The sequence below is a fragment of the Pempheris klunzingeri genome, chromosome 16 (genome assembly GCF_042242105.1).
Source record: "Pempheris klunzingeri isolate RE-2024b chromosome 16, fPemKlu1.hap1, whole genome shotgun sequence".
Taxonomy (NCBI): Eukaryota; Metazoa; Chordata; class Actinopteri; order Acropomatiformes; family Pempheridae; genus Pempheris; species Pempheris klunzingeri.
In genome coordinates, this window is record NC_092027.1 from 17324849 (window position 1) to 17345549 (window position 20701).

A 20701-nucleotide genomic window follows, 5' to 3' on the forward strand; every position below is an offset into this window, starting at 1 on the left:
TGTTGGGGAATGGGGAGCTGTCATGTGCCTCGTGTTTTGGAGTTCAGGTGCTTTCCCATGAAGTGGGTTTCAGAGAAGACACTGGATTAGCTGGGATTCAGCTGCTGCCCTCCTGTGTCACGGTGCGTCAGAGAAAGCTCAAACAGCTGACAACAGTTCTGTTTTGTTTGTTTTTTTATTTTGTTAAAAAAAAAGGACTGAAAAATAAAAAGTACATTCAAACCCATAGGTTATTGTATAAGACCTCTGAACAAGTCTATGTGGCTGTGATCACAGACGACCCTCAAGATTCAAGATTCAAGATGTTTATTTGTCATGTGCACAGTAAGAACACGATGGTGACACTGAGCAATGAAATTCTTACTTTGTTCGTTTCCCTCCACATAGACACAAGAATAAAAGATAGAAAAACAATTATAAATATAAGAAAAGAGGGCAATGTACAGAAGAATAATTTAAAAGATAGGGCAAATATAGTGTGCAAAAAGTATACAAGTATTTATGGTAGCAGAGGTAGTGTGGTTCACAGCTTATGACAGGTTATATGTATTTATTTAAGAGCCTGATGGCCTGTGGATAGAAGCTGTTTTTCAGTCTTGTTGTTCTGGCGGTGGCGCTCCTGTAGCGTCTGCCAGATGGAAGGAGTATGAAGAGTGTGTGTTGTGGGTGTGTGTTGTCTCTGATAATGTTCTGTGCCCTCTTTGTGGCACGGCTGTTGTATATGTGATGGAGTGGTGTGAAGGCTGCTCCGCAGATGTACTGTGCGGTTTTAATGACACGCTGGAGAGCCTTCCTCTCCTGTATGGTACAGTTCTTATACCATACTGTGATGGAGTTGGTCAGGATGCTCTCCACTGTACATCTGTAGAAGTTGCTGAGAAGTTTGGTGGGCAGACCGAATTTTCTCAGCTTCCTTAAGAAGTACAGTCTCTGTTGAGCCTTCCTGATGATGTGCTGTGTGTTGTGAGTCCATTTGAGGTCTTCACTGATGTGAGTGCCAAGGAGTTTGAAGGTTTTCACCCTCTCCACCTCAGACCTGCTAATGAAGAGTGGTGCAAGCTGCTCTTTCCTCCGCCTCGGATCAATGATCATCTCTTTAGTCTTCTCAGCATTTAAAGAGAGATTATTTTCATGGCACCAGGATACCAGCTGAGCCACCTCTTCCCTGTAGCCTGCCTCTTCTCCACCGGTGATCAGGCCAATGACTGTCGTGCCATCAGCAAACTTGATGATGGTGGTCTCATCCTGGGAGGAGATGCAGTCATGGGTGAAGAGGGTGAACAGGAGAGGGCTGAGCACACAGCCCTGGGGGGTCCCTGTGCTCACTGTTCTTGTGCCTGATGACCTGTTGCCAACCTTGACTTTCTGGGGTCTGTCTGTGAGGAAGTCCAGTACCCAGTTGCAGAGGAGGGGTGTTAGTCCGAGGGTGAGCAGTTTCTCAGCCAGTCTGCTTGGGATGACCGTGTTGAATGCTGAGCTGTAGTCAATAAACAGCATTCGGACGTAAGTGTCCTTCTTTTCGAGGTGTGTGAGGGCTGTGTGGATGACTGTGTTGACGGCATCGTCGGTGGAACGGTTCTGACGATAGGCGAATTGCAGGGGGTCCAGTGTGTCCGGGACAGCCTTCTTTATGTGTGTCATTACTATTTTCTCAAAGCACTTCATCACAACTGAGGTGAGTGCAATGGGACAATAGTCATTCAGGCAGGTAACTGTTTTTTTCTTGGGGAGGGGCACTATGGTGGTGGATTTGAAACAGGTAGGCACAGATGAGTGAACGAGGGACAGGTTAAAGATGTCCATAAACACTTCCGCCAGCTCTGAGGAGCAGACGCTCAGAACTCGGCCAGGGATGTTATCAGGGCCTGCTGCTTTCCGGGGATTAGTCTTCCTGAGAACTTTACACACCTCAGCTGATGACACAGTGATGGTGTAATCTCTCTGCGTCGAAGCGGGCGTAGAACTCGTTCAGCTCATCCGGCAGTGTGTTGTTGTTGCTGCTGGTCGAGATGATGACCCTCCAGAGCATTAAAGCATAAAACAGATCTCACCAATGAAAATGGGCAAGACTCTTCTTTATGTGCGTACTCTACCTGATCAAACACTCTTTCCTTTCACCTGCCAACACTGCACATTCCTACTTAAGTGAGTTCGCGTTGCTAAAACACTACCTGCAAATTAATATTTCTACTGGTAAACTAATGCAGGAATTGTCAATATATTCGTGTAAAAGCATGTGTGTACATAAAGCTTCATTTCTGTTATCACTTGTACACTCATTTTCTGCTGAAAGCTAAGTAATTTAGTTTAGGGTTTAATGAGGGTTGATTGTACAAGATACTTCAAGCACAATATAAATCATCTCAGGTTTTCTCCTGGATTTCCTGATTCTTGATTGAATCCATCTTGACCTCCAAACGCTGCAGGTTTCCAGTATTCAGAAGAAGCAAAGCAGCTTCAGAGCATCACCTAGCCACCGCCATGCTTCACTGTAGGCAGGGTGCTCTTTTCACCGTATGCTGCTTCATTTCATCGCTCCACAAAACAGAACCCCAAAACTTCTTTGTCTTATTTATATGGTTTCAAGCATATTGGAGCCAACTTGTCTTGTGCTTATGGGTCAGAAGTGGTGAACGTCTTGGAGTTCGGGCATGGAGGCCTTCAGCGTTTAGTATGCTCCTTACAGTAGAAACTGAAACCTCAGTGTCTGCTACCACCAAGTCTGGCTGCAGGTCCTATGCAGTCACTCAAAGGTTTTTGGCCTCCTGCCTCCTCACAAATCTGGTGGCAGCCGTTGAGAGCTTCCTCTTTCTGCCACGCCCAGGTGGTGCAGCCAGTGTTCCTTTAGCTGTGAACCATGCTTCCAACAGTGTCTCTAGGAACTGCTATCTTTGCTCTCTTTTTGTATCCTTTTCCTTGTATGTGCAAGGCCATGACCTCCTCTATCAACTTTTTGGATAATTCTCTTGTCTTACCCATATCTCTAACATGTAACCAAACATCACTGTGAGCAGACCCTGAGCCAGTCAAGTTCTATCTCAAGCACACCTGATGCAACTAATGAGGACTTTGATTAATTGCATCAGGTTTGTTTGAGACAACATCTGATTTGATAATGATAATAATTATTATTACTATTATTAATTATATAATAATATAGTAATTATATAAAGAAACGTAGCATAACACTAATTCTACAACTCTAACTGCATTGTTTACCACTCTTAATTTTTGCAAATGTAGAGTAAATGATGTCACAAACCGCAGCAGAGCACAGCTCTCTCCAGGCAAGTCATGCTGTGGACAGTGTGGACATTTTTTCTCAAATGGATGTTTCTTGGATCCATTTTGAAACCCTCAGAAAGGAAGGTATGAAAACAAACTAATCACAGATTCCCAAGATGCACTGAAAATCCTAAAAACGTTAATCTGTCTTAAAATTAAGACAGATTAAGTTTAAACCTCTCTTTAAATGTCACTTGGGTTTTGATCCAGAGTTAACTGGAAACTTACACTTGCAGAGGTTTAAAAATGCAGCCTTTTTGCGATCGTCTAAGCAAAATAATTACGTTTTTTGAAGAAAGTTAAGGGAAAGACTGTTGAGTTTTGCTATTAGAGGCTTTTTTTCCCTAGAGAATAGAAACTGTTGTGGAGCTGAGCAGGAAGACTGGACCAGCCTTCAAACATGGCAGCTGTGCCACCTTGTGATGCAGCAACTTCTTGTGACCCTGAGACTTTATGCACCAGATGTTTCCAGAGGGTGGATGGCAACTGTTTGACCTGCACATTAGTCCATGGCTCTATTAAATCCACCAACAGGTTTTTCTCTAAGGAGGGGAAATTAGGGCTTCTCCACTGAGCCATCATGAAGAGCTTTTTAGCTAGTTAGCAAACAACTTACTGTTTGTACAGTGTACTTGCCTTAATACAGAGCAGCTAATAATTAATGGTTTTAGCTGGTTTCCCCTCACTTGTATACTTACCAAGTCCTGAGAGCACGCAAATGTATTTATTTCTATTTATTCTAATTTGGGTAAGAAAACATTTCCATATTGATTAAACTGTATTTGATTCAGTTTACATCAATGAACTTGGATTTACTAAACCAAGATGATTTTTAATTGTGCAACAGAGCTCTGCCAAATTTTAAATCTGGACTTATTTATTTAAACCTAGTTTAAAAACCTAATCTCAGATGAAATCTTTTTAAATACGACCCAATCTAACAGTGTAAAATATCGCTATCATCTGTCTCTGCCATAGCGCACACACATCATGTTGATGTTGATGAAGCTGAGGTGATCATTTCAAAGTCCATATTTCTTGACAGTGTGGCTCAGACAGGCAGAACATTGAACCGTGTTGTTGTTATCAGGGTGGACTGACCTCATTGGCATCATGACATCGAACCCAGACTGGTGAAGTCATTATGTTTAAGTTGGCTGTCTGTCTGCTTGCACATCTCTAGGTCACATAGGCCTCATTGGTTGGTCCAGACTGCTTTGTACTTCACTTCCTAGAAAATCACATGATGTTGTGCTAATGAACTGAACTTGTGGTTCTTTGAGTTGCTCAGGACAGAGTATGAGGGATCTATAGCACTGGGAAAGACGTACTTTTTACTGCTGGGGCCTTGTGTTCATAAGTAAAATGTTACAGCTTTAGATGCACTGACCAAGCATTATAAAAAACTTCAGAATAAAGTCAAAGGGTTGAAGAGAGGTTGAAGATTTAAGTGTCATCCCACTGCAGCAGGGGGCTGTGATCTGAGACTTTGGATCTTTTCTCGTATGCTCTCTGCACAGCAAGGTTCATAAAGTGGATAGCAACAGAAGAAAAGATCAAGATGTTGTAAAAAATAAAAGCCTCACACTGAGACATATCTATAACACAATGTGTTATTAATGTCAACAGTGCTGCATTTTTGCAAAGGACATCTTGATGTGATGATGTGGACATCGGAGAAGCTCCTGGGAATGTCAGGCACCTCTGAGAGCAGTGAATGAGAACAGGAGATTTGTGAGAAAGAAAAGAAGACAATGTTGACATGCACAGACAAAAAACAACTCACCCACAAACATGAAAAATGCGCTCCGGTTGGCCTAGTGATGGTAACAGGAAGAAAACAGCACCAACAGGTACACAGTAACTGCCAATGTGTGGTTCAGTCCAGTTAGATAATTACTTGGAACTTTATGAGTTACTTGTTACTGCGCCACACCCTCCTTACCTGATCTTACCTCAACCTCAGAAATTAACTTCATGCTTGTTTGGTTGGAAGCACAATTACAGGTTTGACAGATTTTAGAGGAACAAGATCCAACACAATCCTCTGTTGAATTTTAGACTCCACATTGAGATCATGGCTTGTAGCTTCAAAAGTTTAATTATAACCTCCATGAGGCTGCCTTTCCACATCATACGTGCTTATATAAATGTGTTCATCAGCTGCTTGTTATGACTTGTGCTCAACACGTTGTTACCTTGAATGAATGCATAAAAGACATATATGATACTGTGACACAGCCTGCAAGGATATGTAGTGCTGAAAGTCAAACGTTTCACACTTGTTTCACACTCCACTCATGACTCACCTCATCTGAAGCAGAACGAGCTGCAGATCGCAGTGAGTGTCAGCTGATAAATAAAAAGTGAATTACCAAGTTCTGCTTTGCAAAGCTTAAGAATCAACAAAAGAACATTGAAAGAAATAGTATGTAGTAGCATAAATCTTGGGGAAACTGTTTATCCAGTTGTTGTTTTTTTGCATTTAAAGGAAGACTGACACTTATGTCATGATTGGACACTAAATTTGAAGCTACAGCCGGACGCCAATTAGCTTAGTTTATAAGCCCCCACCCATTCCAGTGGAAAACAATGAAAGACATATAATCCTGTTTGAATTAGACATATGTCTGTTCATTTAAAAGATAATTCTACAAATCAAGAAAGTTGCAGTTTGTCGTAAAGATATTAAAATAAACTTCCATTTTTTGTGTAAAATCACTCAACAACATTCTCTGGTTGCAAACAATACACATCACCTGCTAAAGTAGCTATGTAACACGCTCTAATGTAACGTTATTTCATTTATTAAGATTATTGTATCTTATCCAGGAAGTCACTGCTGCCAGCTAAAAGAGGCACATAATCCTGTTTAACACTAAAACCTTTTTTTTTTTTTCTTTTTCTTGTATTTTTGTTTTTCTTTATCATGTAAATGCTTGACTACTTTGTACCATTTGGTTGGCACTGTCGTAGACCCAAAACTAGTTTAAGACTATATGCTGCCTTCGAAAGGAATTTGTGAGCTTACAATTATTGATTGCAATATGGGAAGCCGTGTATACGATATGCTCACACAGTTATACTGCTTTTACAGTTTGCAGTCATTACATATAAAAAAAAAAAAGTTACTGTCGCGCCTAGAAGCCACCAAGGCTAACAATTTGGTTGACTCGGCAGCAGGTAGTGTAATGTTAATGCAGAGAATGTGAGGCCATTGAACGGCTGAATTGAAACACTAAAATTACATTATATTAACTTACCATCCACCAAAGAATGAACATATAACATAACGAGCTGTGACTTGTCGACAGCATGTCACTACTCGAGAACTTGGAGTATCAGAAAATTCTCACCAGTCTCATGACTGGTGAGAATTTTCCCACAAGATAGGCGAGGTCACACAGACTCTTATGAGAGCATGATAAACACGACCCCCATCTGACGTCACCAATAGACTGTAGCTCCAGTATAATGTATGGTAGACATAGAGAAGCAAAGATGGCGGACTTAATGTACACAGTGATATGCTGCTATTTCAGCTGCAGAGCCATTTACATATGCCTGTGGGTAGATTTTGTTACCTTTGCCAGGCTAGCTGTTTCCCCCCATTTCCAGTCTTTGTGCTAAGCTAAGCTAACCGGCTGCTGAACCTTACCACACATACAAGAGAGTGATATCAGTCTTCTCATGTAATTCTCACCAAGACATTTCTCAAAATCTTGCTTTACATGAAGAGTAGCATGTAGCAAGGTTAGACGGGCCTGATCAGCAATGATCAGTAGTGTATGTGAAACGGTGCCTCACAGCAGCAGGTAAGCTTCATGTGGAAACATTTTACAAATGAGTAAAGGAGAAATATGATACGCATGCAAACACACTGTAAAGCCTTTATTAGTGTTTCTATACACCAGCAGTGTGGTGTGACTGGGTAATGGTTTAGCCAGAGGTCACCTCAGGCTGCTGACAGTCAATCTGAGTCTCAGATATTGTTTCAGATCAAAATATGGCCAATGTTATATCCGTCAGTATCTTTCCACACATTGGTTTGTAGCTGAGTGAGCGGAGTGGATAGTTTCTGATCTGTTAGCTGCTGAGAGCACAGCATTAAAATATTAAGTGACCGGCTCATCATGTGACGCTGTACAGCATGTAGACGAGAGCAGCTGGAGTGTCATAATGCACAGCTGACTGTGTATGGTTATGCTCTCAGGAGGGTTTATTTATGTTTAGAATGGAAAACTGTGACGTGTGCATGAGCGTGCATGTGTGTCTCTCTCTCTCTCTTTGAGTGTGTGCATGTGTTAGTGTGGGTGTAGTGCACCAACCTCACTGGCATGTCTGTCCCTTGGGAGAAAATAGACAAGGACAGTCAAGGGAAATTGCACTTCACAAGTTCACTGACAGCCTGTTGATTTGTTGACGTTTCTCTTATGTCAGAATGCCCCTTAAAATATCGGCCTAACAACGTCTCAGCATTTACAGCAACGTGAACGGTTCAGACAGTGTGCGGTCACGTAGCTCACGTAGTTCTCTCAAGTACAAACTTCCTAACACACGTTCGGATACTTTCCAATGAAACAACAAACACACTTTTGGGTTACTACTTATGTCCAAGAGTAAACCATAAGCCACTATCTTTATTACCTCTCCAGTTATTGCTTCCTGCTCTCTGTAACCTCTTCTGTCTCCTCTCAAACAAGTGTCTCTGAAGACGTGAAGTGTGGGGTATCAGTTAAAGAGTGGAAGGAAGTTTTATTTGATCTAAAGGGCAGTTATTGGATGGTATAAAGTATACAAGTCTATAAAATTATATGTTAAACAGGAGCTGCTCCATAACTGTGCAGTGCCTTGAAGGAGCAAGGGTGATTTTTTTCCGAGCATATTTTCAGTTTTACAGCTGCAGGCCTCCCCTTCAAACAGATTTTGTCAGGGTGAGTACTGGAGGTTGCACTTTACACTGGGCATGCTTGTCTCTGCCTTACATTTTTACAAGTTTGCTGCCACCTACTGGGTATTATCTTCAGTGACAGTGTCTGTGTCACCCATAAGGAGACTACTCAGGCAAACGAAACACACAATTCTTTTTTTTTCTTAAATAAGTTATGTGCATTTCTTATTGCGTGTTTTTGTGTATTATGTGTTTTTTCATTCTCAACTCACCCATCACCAAAATTCTGTGTGATTACAATCCGTTTTGCACATTTACAGACTGTTTAGATTCATAAACAAGACATAAAATAACTCTGTAAATTAAAGGTGCTTCCAGTATTGCAATATAAAATGATACATATTCACTACACATGTATAAGATAGCTAGAGATATATAGATACAGTGCAAGTCTAGCCACTATCCAGACATCCAGCATTCATACACAGTTACAAAACCGTCAAGGAATGAAAACAGGCTCAGTGTCAGTATTGGAATTGTATGGATTTTTATTTTGTTTATTTATTTATTCATTCATATTCATATTCATATTATTAATGTTTTTTTTTTCTTTTTAGATTTTACATTTAACTTAACTTTTTCCTCTGCTGCATCTTTCGCAATTTTTTTTTCCCTGCTTGTGATGTCACACGCAGGGATCTTTTGAACATATGACCTTGCTCAGCATTAGCATGTTGCCAGGCTACTGTGTTTTTTCTTCAAAGCTGATGCATGAGTTGTTGGTCCTGCTCCTGGAGCTGACCAGTTAGAGCAGAGGAGACGGGAACTGAAATGGTGGGTTCAGAAAGAGCGAACAGAACAGCATGCACAGTTTGAGAAAAATTATGTGTTTTTTGAACATTACAGCATGTAAACATATTCTAATAGGAGCACCAAATACAAATATGAACCTGAAAATGAGCAGAATATGTCTCCTTTAACAGTTCTGACAATAGCATGTTAACATGGAGTGGAAAGACAGAGTTTTGCTGGTGTTTGAGTGAAAAAACTGCTTATAAGATGCATTGGTGAATGTGTTTTGTGACGAAGCAAGGAAATGTGATCCACAGTTTAGCCCACATTGACTTCTGTTGTGCTTTTTTGAGAAAGTAAAAAGAAAAATTCATAGAAAAATGTGAGTTAGCACAAAAAACATAGAAAAAAAAAACAAACATACACATAAAACCTGTAATTTAGATGTTATCCAGGAGGGATTGGGATAATTGATCTTGTGTGCAGGAAAACAACATCCCCAGCAGGGAGCAGCAAAAGTCAATGCACCTGCCATGGTGAGCAGGGCCGAGATCATTCATGTGCAATGCAGTTATTCCAAGAAATGTTTCTTCTTCGCAGCACAAGCCGTGAATGCATATAGATATTGTTTTTTCATGACATGAATGAGTAGATCCGATAGGTATGAATGGAAAGCGGCAGGTGAAAGGTTACAGAGCCCCTGGGACTCTGACCTATATACTACACTCAAAGCAATTATAACACAAATGAGAGCAGTGGGCGTTGAGGATTAGGAGAAGTCAGTGATGAAGCTCACTCTGCCTCTCAAACTGAAGTGATGCTTTAGATGCTGAAGTAGAGCTGCAGAGTGAAGTGAACAGACCAAGGCTGTGAGACGCTGTTCCTGTTAAAGCATTAATCTGATTCTCCTCATTGCTTCACTGTCATTTGAAATTGCACCACTTGAACAAGCCATTCTGAGATGCAACAGTTACATATTGCTATATCAGGTCTTTAGATCTGATAAAGATATGAGTGATTCTGGCTTTGGATATCAGAGGTGTTGGTGTGAGCATCAGTGCAATGGATAAAAAATGTTTATATCATTATATAATGTTGACCAGCTTTAAAACATACAGTTGTCATACCAGCTTGTCACTAAAATATGAAAATACATCCAACTACAAAAAAAAGTGATTCTGTGAATGATGTGTCCACTTTTTCAGTGATTATTTAGTGAATAAAAGACAGGAAGAACGCCACCGCCAGGCCTCCAGGACAGCATGGGGAGGGGAAAGGAGAGCTGTCTGCTTTGGTAAGAAGTCTTAACTGACTACTGAAAAAAGATAAGCTGGCAGTAACAATATCTTACCAAGACACAAGACCAAACAGCCACACAACAGTGGCTCAGTTTTTGTAATTTTTGGGCAGAGATACTCATATTTGTCAATAATGACAACTGAAGTTGAATTTAATGTTATATAATGTTATCAATATTTTGACAATTCATTTTCATTTTCTATTGAAAAAAGCACTATCACTGGAATATTTGTATGGTTGGAGTGATACTTTCCACACCATATGTGGCTCATCATGGCAGGCCACACCCAGTAACTGGACACAGACAACTAGACACTTGTGTCATTGTCTCCTGTGGAAAGATTTAAAGTTGGACATGATGTTCATATCAACACTGATTATATACTAATTGTATATAATGTACAATTCACATTTGTATTATATGATTACAGTGAGCCACTGTAGGGGTGTGGCTGCTGGAAACAGTGTTATTTTACGTGTTATCGATAGAGGACAGTGTAAATAATGTGTGCAAAATGCTTGTAATCCATGACAAATGATGATTATGATAAAATTTCAATCATCAATAAAGTCATCTCCAGTGCAAACCTTCTCCCTGCCACCCTAGTAACACCCCTCTATATCATAAATCTAAGAGAATGTAAATATGATTACTTCAGGGACTGCTGGGGACGCAGAGAATCTGTTGTCATCACTTAGCTGACCACCAACTCTCAGCGTGCCTCTTTAAGTGGGGTGGGGGTGGAGGGGTAATGGATGATGTCACTGCTACCTGTCTGATGGACTGAGTGATTAATCACCAGGGGGCTTGGGCAGGGAGGAGAGGGCGAGGGGGATCGGATTGGAATGAGGGAGGGAGGGGCAGAAGGTTGATCAATCACAATGATTGACAGGCTCGATCTGAGGATCAGCATCCCTGGAGGATACTGCATCACCACAGTCAGACACACGCACACTTACACACAGAGACACACTGACGGACACAAAGTCAAACGCACATGCTATAATCACAAACACGTGTACAGAAAAGCAAGAAAATACACCCAGACACGTGCACACAAGTTGCTCCCACAGCGTCACCCACCCATGGGTGCTGCTTTCTCTCCCCCATCCACCCCTGAAGAATGTGTCAGCATGGGAGAAATACACTCAGATACAGGTTGGATAATCACAGCCTGAGTACAGATGGATTTACTGCCATGATTGGGAAACACACACACACACACACACACACACATCAGCCTGTAATCATCACCATCTATTCGTGTCAGCGGCACATTCTCATCATGGTCACTTCTGTGAGTGGAGAGAGAGAGCACATTCAGGGACAAAGACATGTACGGAAATATTAGATTTAATGCGGCCATGCCAAAATATGTGCGCAAATACTTAGAGGAGCAGTGCATAGAAAAGGCCCCATATCACACATTTTCAGGAAAAGTAAAGGAGTATTTCCGAGCTCCACTCCCTCCCTCTCCTCTCCTTCCTTCCTGTTACATCTCCTTAACTCCCCTCCTCCTCTGTTACTGTATCATCTGCTGATTAGTGGTGAATTACAGCTCTTTCGGAGAGAGAGAGAGAGAGAGAGAGAGAGAGACATCTGTCACTAGCCAGGGCTGACATGTGGAAGCCCACCCAGAGCCCCGGGGCAAGAGGCTGCCACCTGAGAGGCTACAGCCCACCATCAGAGCCTCTCCCTGGGGTCTGATCATTTCACCCCCACCCGCACCCATCTCCCATCTCTTTACCCAAAGCCAGCACCGCTTTCAACCTTCACCTCTGGTCAAAATCTGTGTTCTCTCCCTGTATTTTCTTTATCTCTCTGTCATCTTTTCACTCCATACTCTCTGTTTTTTATAGACATACAATAGGTTAATAGATTATAGAAACATTTGCATTTTTCTATTTTCATTCCACCCCCCACCTTTTACCCCTCCCCCTCCCCCGAGGTACTAGCATTACAATAGGGGTAGTGTCTATCAGAGTGTCCCTCCCTCCCCACAGTTAAGATGTAACAAGAAGCTTCTCATTGATATCTGCTACTGATTACATCTGGCTAGTCTGATGTCTGTGTGTGTGTGTGTGTGTGTGTGTGTGTGTGTGTGTTCAGTTCATACCGTTTGGCAATGACGGTTTGTTTTGTTTTCTGTGCAGAGCAGAAGACAAAGCTGATTTTTCTGTCCATGCATTTCAAAAATCTTGCTGCAGCGTTTGCATTTGGTCAAGACAACGAGGAAAGTTTTTTTTTATCTTTTTGATCTACTTGGAAAACATAATGCTCCTGAATGGACATCTACATTATATGAGTGCCCTCAAGTTTTATCTGCTTTTTCACAAAATGGCAAGGGTAGAAGAGGTGTTTAGACCCCTAAATTTCACAATGTAAAAAAACAAAACTCGATTACAAGTAAAAGTCTGTATTCTTCTAGATATGTGATATTACTGGACTATCGTCACTGAATGGTCAACATGTAAGTAACAAATGCCAGACAAAATGTTGTGGCACAGTATTTCTACAATAATCAATATTTTTACACTAACAATGGATCAAATAACTGGTGTAATGTGAAAGCTGTGAAAGGCTCACAGAGAATTACCATCTGGCACGCTCAGCTCCACAGAGCACTTTAGTGTCTTTCATGTCATTGTCTTGGTCTTACAGCCGGCAACTTTATGGTTTTGCTTTACTCTAACTCCTCTCATCAGTGTCCATCCAAAGCAGGGAGAAAAACACTGATAAACCCACTGAACACTCCCCGCCCAGCACCAAAACAGCCAATAGGTGAAGTTAGAGACTGGCAGGGGAAGATAGCAAAGCTCTTAACCACTACAGAGCCAGATATCTTACTCAGGAGTTAATGGGGCCCATGAACAGAACACGGAGTACTGGACTTACATTCACCAGGTGGCCAGAAACACATCTCGCTTGAGGCCAAAAAACAGATATTGTATGTTTAATTAGAGTATTTGAGTAAAAGTATTTCTTTACTTTAAACCACATGAAGCGTTCTATATAATAAATAGTGGCAGTACGTAGGCCTGCAATTGTTGTGTTATTGCCTACAAATATAAGGTCCACATGGGTGTGTCGAAATGAAACAGTATTGAATTGAATGACGTGTATCAAGTGAAGTGTGGCAAACGTTTGTGCTGTTTCGTACAGTGGGTGTGTGTGCGGGCATGTGGGTGCCTGTGTGTCTATGTGTGCCTCCACTGTCAAGCATGAGAGCCCTTATAACTAAGTTTCTTAAAGAGGCAGGGAGGCAGAAAGATTCCCAGAATCACTTGAATTCCTTTATCCTGTGACCTTCTGCCCACGGTGTCAGAAGGCCATATGCCCCGCAGACAATGAGCAGAAGATACACTTGCATCACACACACACACACACACACACACACACACATTTGTCGCTTCAGCCTGAAAACACTCGAGGAGGAGCTGGAGAAGGTATTGTTAAAGTCAACCATTGTGTCTTACTCAGCAGGGACGGTGAGAGACAATTGCTGGGTGTTTCTGCGGCTGTGGAGGGGGAGGAAAGGAGTTTGCGATGGGTGAAAGGAGATCGGCAAGTCTTTGTCGCGAAGTGAGGACCCACAGCAACCCAATGAATATTCTGTGGACACTGAACACAGTGAACACAGATCACAGTGTGTCATTTGAAAGACACCTTCCGTCAAATGCTGAACGATGATGAGAAACTCCCACAATTATTCATGGCCATCCCTGGCAGTTCGCTTTAGACAGACGCATTTTAGTCAAAAGCCTGTATCATATATACAACTACTTCCACATTGCAATGCTCTGTTCTCCTGCACGTGTTCTCATACTGACCATGGGAGCTTTATCGTACTCACACCACAGTTATTTCATCTGGGACACAGAGCAGATAAGTGTCCTCCTGTTAGCGATCACCTACCATTATGCAAAAAGAAAATTGGATTTTCTTCCACGCAAGAGATTGGATCTGTGATTGGACGTGGTCTACCGTCTTCTGCCATATGAAAACCAGAACACCATTTTCACCTAATAACACTTCACTCACTGCATACTTGGATCTTGTCGACATAAAGTTATCATTTCCGGGGTACATAATTATGCTTTATACCAGGGTGTGTGGCATCCTTTTTTATTCCCCCCTGAATTGTGCTGTATTCATAAAAAGCACATCAGACGAGTGAGTCATCAATTTTAACCTATGTACAATCAACCAGTGAAGAGACATAATGAAAACCACTGCAGGGATACAGTTGTAGGCTATATAATGTCTTTTATGGCTCTGGGCGAGTTTTCATCTAAACCCTGATGATGTCATAGTGATGTCATCAGGGTTATCTCAACTTGGGCTTTGAAACTGCAAACTTATGACAGAAAACCTGAGTTACAAACTCGGGTGTGAAGTTGCAATTATCAGTCACTCTATAAAACTGTATTATGGGAAATGTAGGATCCATCATTTTTGGAGCTTGATCCATATCAGCCCCTCCCCCCCTCTCTTTTTTTGGTTTGTTGACCATTCAGTCTCTCAAACCTATGACATAACCCTTTAAACATGACATAGTTTTTTTTTTATTTGATAGGGTTTCATATTGAGTTGATGTTTTGAGGGGAAAAATAATTAATTAGTACTTGAAGCTGCATTAGTTGATAGTTTCTCTGTCTGCTGTTGAAAGTTTGGCAGGTAGTGTACATTTTGGGGGGGAGTTAGCGTTCTTTTCAGCCGCCTGCTGGTTGATAAGAGCAGTGAGATTGAACCATGAAAGTTGCTGCCCAGAAAACCAAAACAATGAGCTGAAAGATGCTAAAACGCACCCCCATTCACATACAAGTAAAAAGCTTGACTACAGCAGCTTTAAATAACAGATTTGTGTGTCTTGAAGGAATCTGGGTGTTGTTTACCATACGCTGATCCCTCTGCAAACATGCTCCCAGTATTCGGTTGTTAAATAAATGCTCTTTAGTGGCACTGACATTAATGTACCAGTGTACTGAAATGAATTAGGCACTGTACTATGAGACAATGCCAACAGTGTCCACAGTTTTGTTTTGTTTCGAGTCATCCCTGTGTGGGAAATCACACCCACATGGCCAATAGGAATTACCCCAGCTCTCCAAAAGGCAATTAATCTTAATTAGAAATAATTATGAGGCAAGGTGGTCTCTCCCAGTTCCTTTCATCTCCACTTATCCTCCTCTGGTGTGCAGGCAAGTGTGTTTATAGCTGGTACATTTCTGACAAGAGCCTATGGAGGAAGAAAGGGAGAAACAAAGCGACGTAATTTATCCGTCTCATCTGCAGAGACACTCAGTCCATTTCATGTTATTCAAATTGCCTGTCGTGAAGCCTGCATGATCAGTTATACCTATTGTTACACAGCAAACAGCGCACATGTGCTGATAGCTCATTTTATATCAGGTGTGTATTTTAGTTCTGCTAAATTCCTGACTTTCTAGGAAATCCATATATTGTTTTGGCGCGTGAGTGTGGTGCTGATGTGGAAGATAATGCACAGAGGTCTGCACTTCCTCCGCTCTCCAACCAACACAGATGCCTCCCTCTATCAGTCTTCACTGCTGACAAGCCAAAGCCACTCTCCTTCTTTTGATCTGACTGCAGGGCCCTTTGTGTGTGTGTGTGTGTGTGTGTGTGTGTGTGTGTGTCTGTGTCTGTGTGCCCATCTGTGTCTGGGTGCCCATCTGTAGGTTACCACACATCCCTGCCTCCCCTGCCTCCAGGCTACAAGACCAGCTCAGGACCAGCATTGAACAGCCACTGCACACAATAAGCAACATCCCCACCCCCCCACCCCATCCTTCCTTCACAGCTACAAGAGATGAGTATTTATATATATATATATATATAAAACACACCAATCTTAGTAACAGTACAGCTGTGACAAAGGAAAAGGTTTCATCCTGGCTTACACACTACTATTGTATCTCATCTGACTAACAAAGGCTGGGCCTGTTTACCATTTCTACAACCCAGCAGCTTTAATGAGTCTTATTAGCTTAAACTCAGAGCTTAAGCTCTTCAGCTCCACGAACCCCTCTCACATTATTGAGGAGCCACAAATAAATGTCCACTGTAGACTAAAAAGAAACTTTCTCACTCTATGTTTAGCCAGGCACAGCTAGCTTCTTCTGAGGCCTGCAAATTTGGTACTTGGCAGGTATGTGAACGATGGCTTTTATCAGGCTTATTCGCTGAAGAGATGCCTGCTGCAGCCTAGAGCAGTGAGTCGAACCAAAACAGCAAAACTCAGGGCTGTAAAACCCAAACAATGGGCTGAAACACGCCGAGATGCTGCATAGAGCTGATGAACTGCAGAGTCAGGTCACAATACTCTGTGAGTTTGTCACAACAAGCTACGCCTTTTTATCACAAGCTGATATTCAACCTGTTTTAAACATGAGAATACTGATGAGTGCAGCTTTAAATGTGTCACCTGCACAACTTTGGCTCCCTTCACAGCAGCAGGGATTTTAAAGGATTTTAAAGGTCAATGGAGACCCTAAAAATGACAGAGTTTGTCTGTCTGTGCTCGGGCTGTAATGGACTTTTTTTTTAATCAGGGATGTTTGGTGAAGTCAGTCTAACTTTGGAAACCCTCCAAAATCAGTTTTAAACCAGCGTTGCAAACTGATATCTGAGAGACATTTAAGTCACAGATTCTCATTTTTTATAGAGTTCATTTTACTTTGCTTTTAGTTGTTTTTTGTTTTTTTGTACAGGCTGTTGCTTTGACATCTGCTCTTCATCAAAGTGTTTTTGTCAAGATGTTGCTGTCTGTCTGCACATACATAGACTGTTCTGCATCGGCTCGTCAAGGTTACATCTCCACTGTGTTCAAAAGCCAAGTGAGGTCGTCAAGTCTTGCAAGTAGACGCAGAGCAAATTCAAGGCTGTAGCTGCATGTCATATTTCTTTGTCTGGAAATTCTTTGGATAGGTACCGCATTCTTACTCCGATGTGCTCAGAGAAATATTATTTTCTAGATTTTGCTGCCTTGACAACTATTTCTTGTGGTGGCTCTCACATTCTGTACACCACGTACAAAACATGAAGCAAGAGAATAAGCATGAATGAAACAAAATAAAAATAAAAATAAAAAGTGGAGTCAAAATAGAGCTGCTGTCTCTGGGCATTTTGAGCTTCAAGGTCACTGTGCAAGTCAGGTTAGGAGTCAGAGTATTAGTTCTCACCACTAGATGTCTGCCACTGAACAGCATGTTCTGATCTGCGGCACAGAGGACATAGTGGGTGAGGGATACACCAGAAGTTGTACACAGTTGTACCATATTTGAAGTTATCACGGACGTTTGTGGACTGAAAATAACTCTGCATCACTGAAAGCTCGTCTGGGGTTCGTCCATCACCAGCTGGAGGCCACATGTGCTGAACCCACCTTTTATATTTATCACTGCATCATCGATAATTACTAACATTGCAAAATAACCAAAAGGAAATGCTTGTCCCCCCGCGAAACATAGCATTTTAAAACAGGAGGCATTAATTAGGTGCAGACTTTGTGTGTAATGGGAGAACTGACCAGTTGATCCTAAAACAGCTGACTGGTATGGAGACGCTGTGATATGAGAGAAAAACACACAAAGCAAAACAGCGAAGGGCACCAGGGCAGAAGTGCCTCCTCACTCTGCAGACCCGATCAAAACAATCAGCTCAGTCGGCTATAACACATAAAGACACGCAAACACACACACACATACACACACACACACGCGCTAAATTGTGTGACTGCGGAACAGCAGGCGATTTATCAGATGAAATGTTAGCAGACTGCTACTTGTTTGCATCTATTTACTACGGTTTGTATGCATATATGTGGGATTATCTGTACTCTGTGTTGACTGAGTGTGTGTGTGTGAGAGTTTGTGCACATATCTGTCTGTGTGTGCATGTGTGCATGCGTCAGTGTGCAAGAATGCTCAATAATGCTGCCCTGCCAAATATCAGTTATGTAATTGCATCGTTTTCTTCAAGTCTGTTCCTGTGAACTGCTATTTCTTCACCTCCCTAAATCTCCATCATGCTGTTTCTTTTTGCTCTCCCCCCTCTGTCTCTCCCTCTTTCCCCTTCGCTCCCTCGATATATAAAACCTTCTCCCTCCCTACCCAGCTGTCTCTACCTTCTTCTCACCCTCATCTAATTCATTATTTTGCACTGCATCTCCGTTTACCCCTCTTTTTCTCTCCTTCTCCTGCAGACACTTGTTATTCCCTTGCTTTCTGACGCAAGCGTGCGCACAAACACACACACACACACACACACTCATATATACCCCTCTCTTTTTCACACTCACACCCTCTTTCTTTACCTCTCTCTTTCTCTGTCTCTCCAGGGTACAGTCTGTGCTGACAGCCTGTTCCTCCAGAATTGATTTCTACCCACAATGCAATAAAAGTCAGTGAAGAAAGAAGAGGAGCAACTGCGTAACAACAGCTTGTCAATCAGTGCTGCTGATGTGTGTGCGTGTGTATGTTTATATGTGTGTGCTCGTAGGTAATTTGGGGTTTGGCTGCTCTGTGTGCTTTTGCAGACACACACATGCAGGGTAGGAGCTCATTTACCTGTCCACACATTACGGCGTGTTTGTTACATGTGAAAGCTCTGAGGTTTTCTCACTCTGTGTCTTCAGCGTTCAGTCGTGTCCTTATCAGGCTGAATGGATTTCCTGCCGCCTTGATGCTTTTTCTATAACTGCTAATCATTAGCTGTGCTGCCGTTTGATTAAAATCAATTTCTCATTTGATTACACACAGCTGTGGTTATATACAAACAATTATGGAAACATGAAAGATAGACACACTTTATAGAGCTGAAGATATACTGCTCTACTTTTTCACAGTGAGTAAAAATTGATGGTGAGCTGTATTTCCTGCTTTGATTTTCCAGTTAATCTTCTCCCACTCATTACTGGAAAGGCCACACACACACACATTTTTAAACCTTGGTTTAACATCCTAAGTGTGTCTCTGTGATATTGAATTTTCATGATTAAATAGGCAGCAATCAGAGGTTGTAAAAACACATAGTTATGTGTTATTTATTAAGAGTTTAAAACCCTGGAGCACCTCCGTGGCTGAATGGTTACAGCGCATGGTCGCAACCATCACCAGCTGGATCCTTCACTGTCACTGTCCAATAAAGGCAAGAATTGTCAAAAAAATGCTTCATCAACTCTGTGTCGGTGTGGTGTGGACAGGTCAAAGCAGGAAGGGCACGTGTGTGAGTCTTAACATTAATGAAGGCTGCATTCCATTTACTGTAGGTAAGCTCGGTCGAGGGTCTGGCACTGTACATGCTGGCTCACTGGGAAGGCACCCTGGGACACTTGATGGAGCGGAGACATCATTATAGTCGGTGCATGCGCGCTTCTCCTGCTGTGACAAGTCAAAATGTCTGGTGTGAAACGGTGGGTGTTGGTGCGCTGAAGTATGTGGCATCAGCTTTTTCTAGCTGAGCTTTGCCCACTTCAAACAAGTGACAAAGGAAAAGACACAAACATACACAGAGAAATCTCTCCCGTGAAATATTCACAATTGTTCCATCTTTGGCTGAGATGTGTGAGCATCAACCAGATTATAAAAAAATGAAAATAGTTTTGGTTTTATTTGTCCAGGTTTTTAGAAATCCATCTCTGCGACTTCAACCTTCACAACATTCAAAACTGTATACACCACATCGTTTGTGGTGTTCACAAATGGTGGTGGATAATCCATGTATCTCACAGTGAACAGCTTTCAAAGGAACCTCTTTTTACCAAAGTTATAGTCCCTGAGAAAACTGTATTCTGTGGATCGTCTAAAGTGAAAAAAAAATACGTTTACGAGTAACACAAACACATTTTCATTCACCTCCACAGCATTGGACGGAAGCCAGAGGCAGAAATGTGAGAGACGATATCTCAAAACTTGGACAAATAAAACCAAAACTATCTCCACTAGACACCACAAAAGGGAAGTGAGAACATTATTATTATTATTATTTTATTATGGGGAAACTGACCCTTTAAACAAAACAGGAGCATGGGATGAAAGAGAAATTGTGTGTGTGCTCAGTACGCAATAGCTCGATGTAATGAGCATCTGGACTGAAAGGCAATCCTCTCCCTTACCCTGTGTGTGTGTGTGTGTGTGTGTTAGTGTGTCAGTAGGAGGTCAACACCATCCAGTGGGTAGCAGCTGTCACTTTTCCTCTCCAGTCTCCCAGATTACATGAAGTGAACCTGTGGCGGCTCAGACACCGCAGACACACTGATGGGTGGGTCCCAGACTAGGTGTCCATTGATCAGTCTGGAAGGTCAGGGTCGGGGGGGGAGGTGGGGGGCTGTTGGAGGAATGATGTGGACCCAGGAAGAGACAGGAGAGGGACAGGGGTACGGGGGAGGTGAGAGGTGGGAGGTGGGAGGTGGG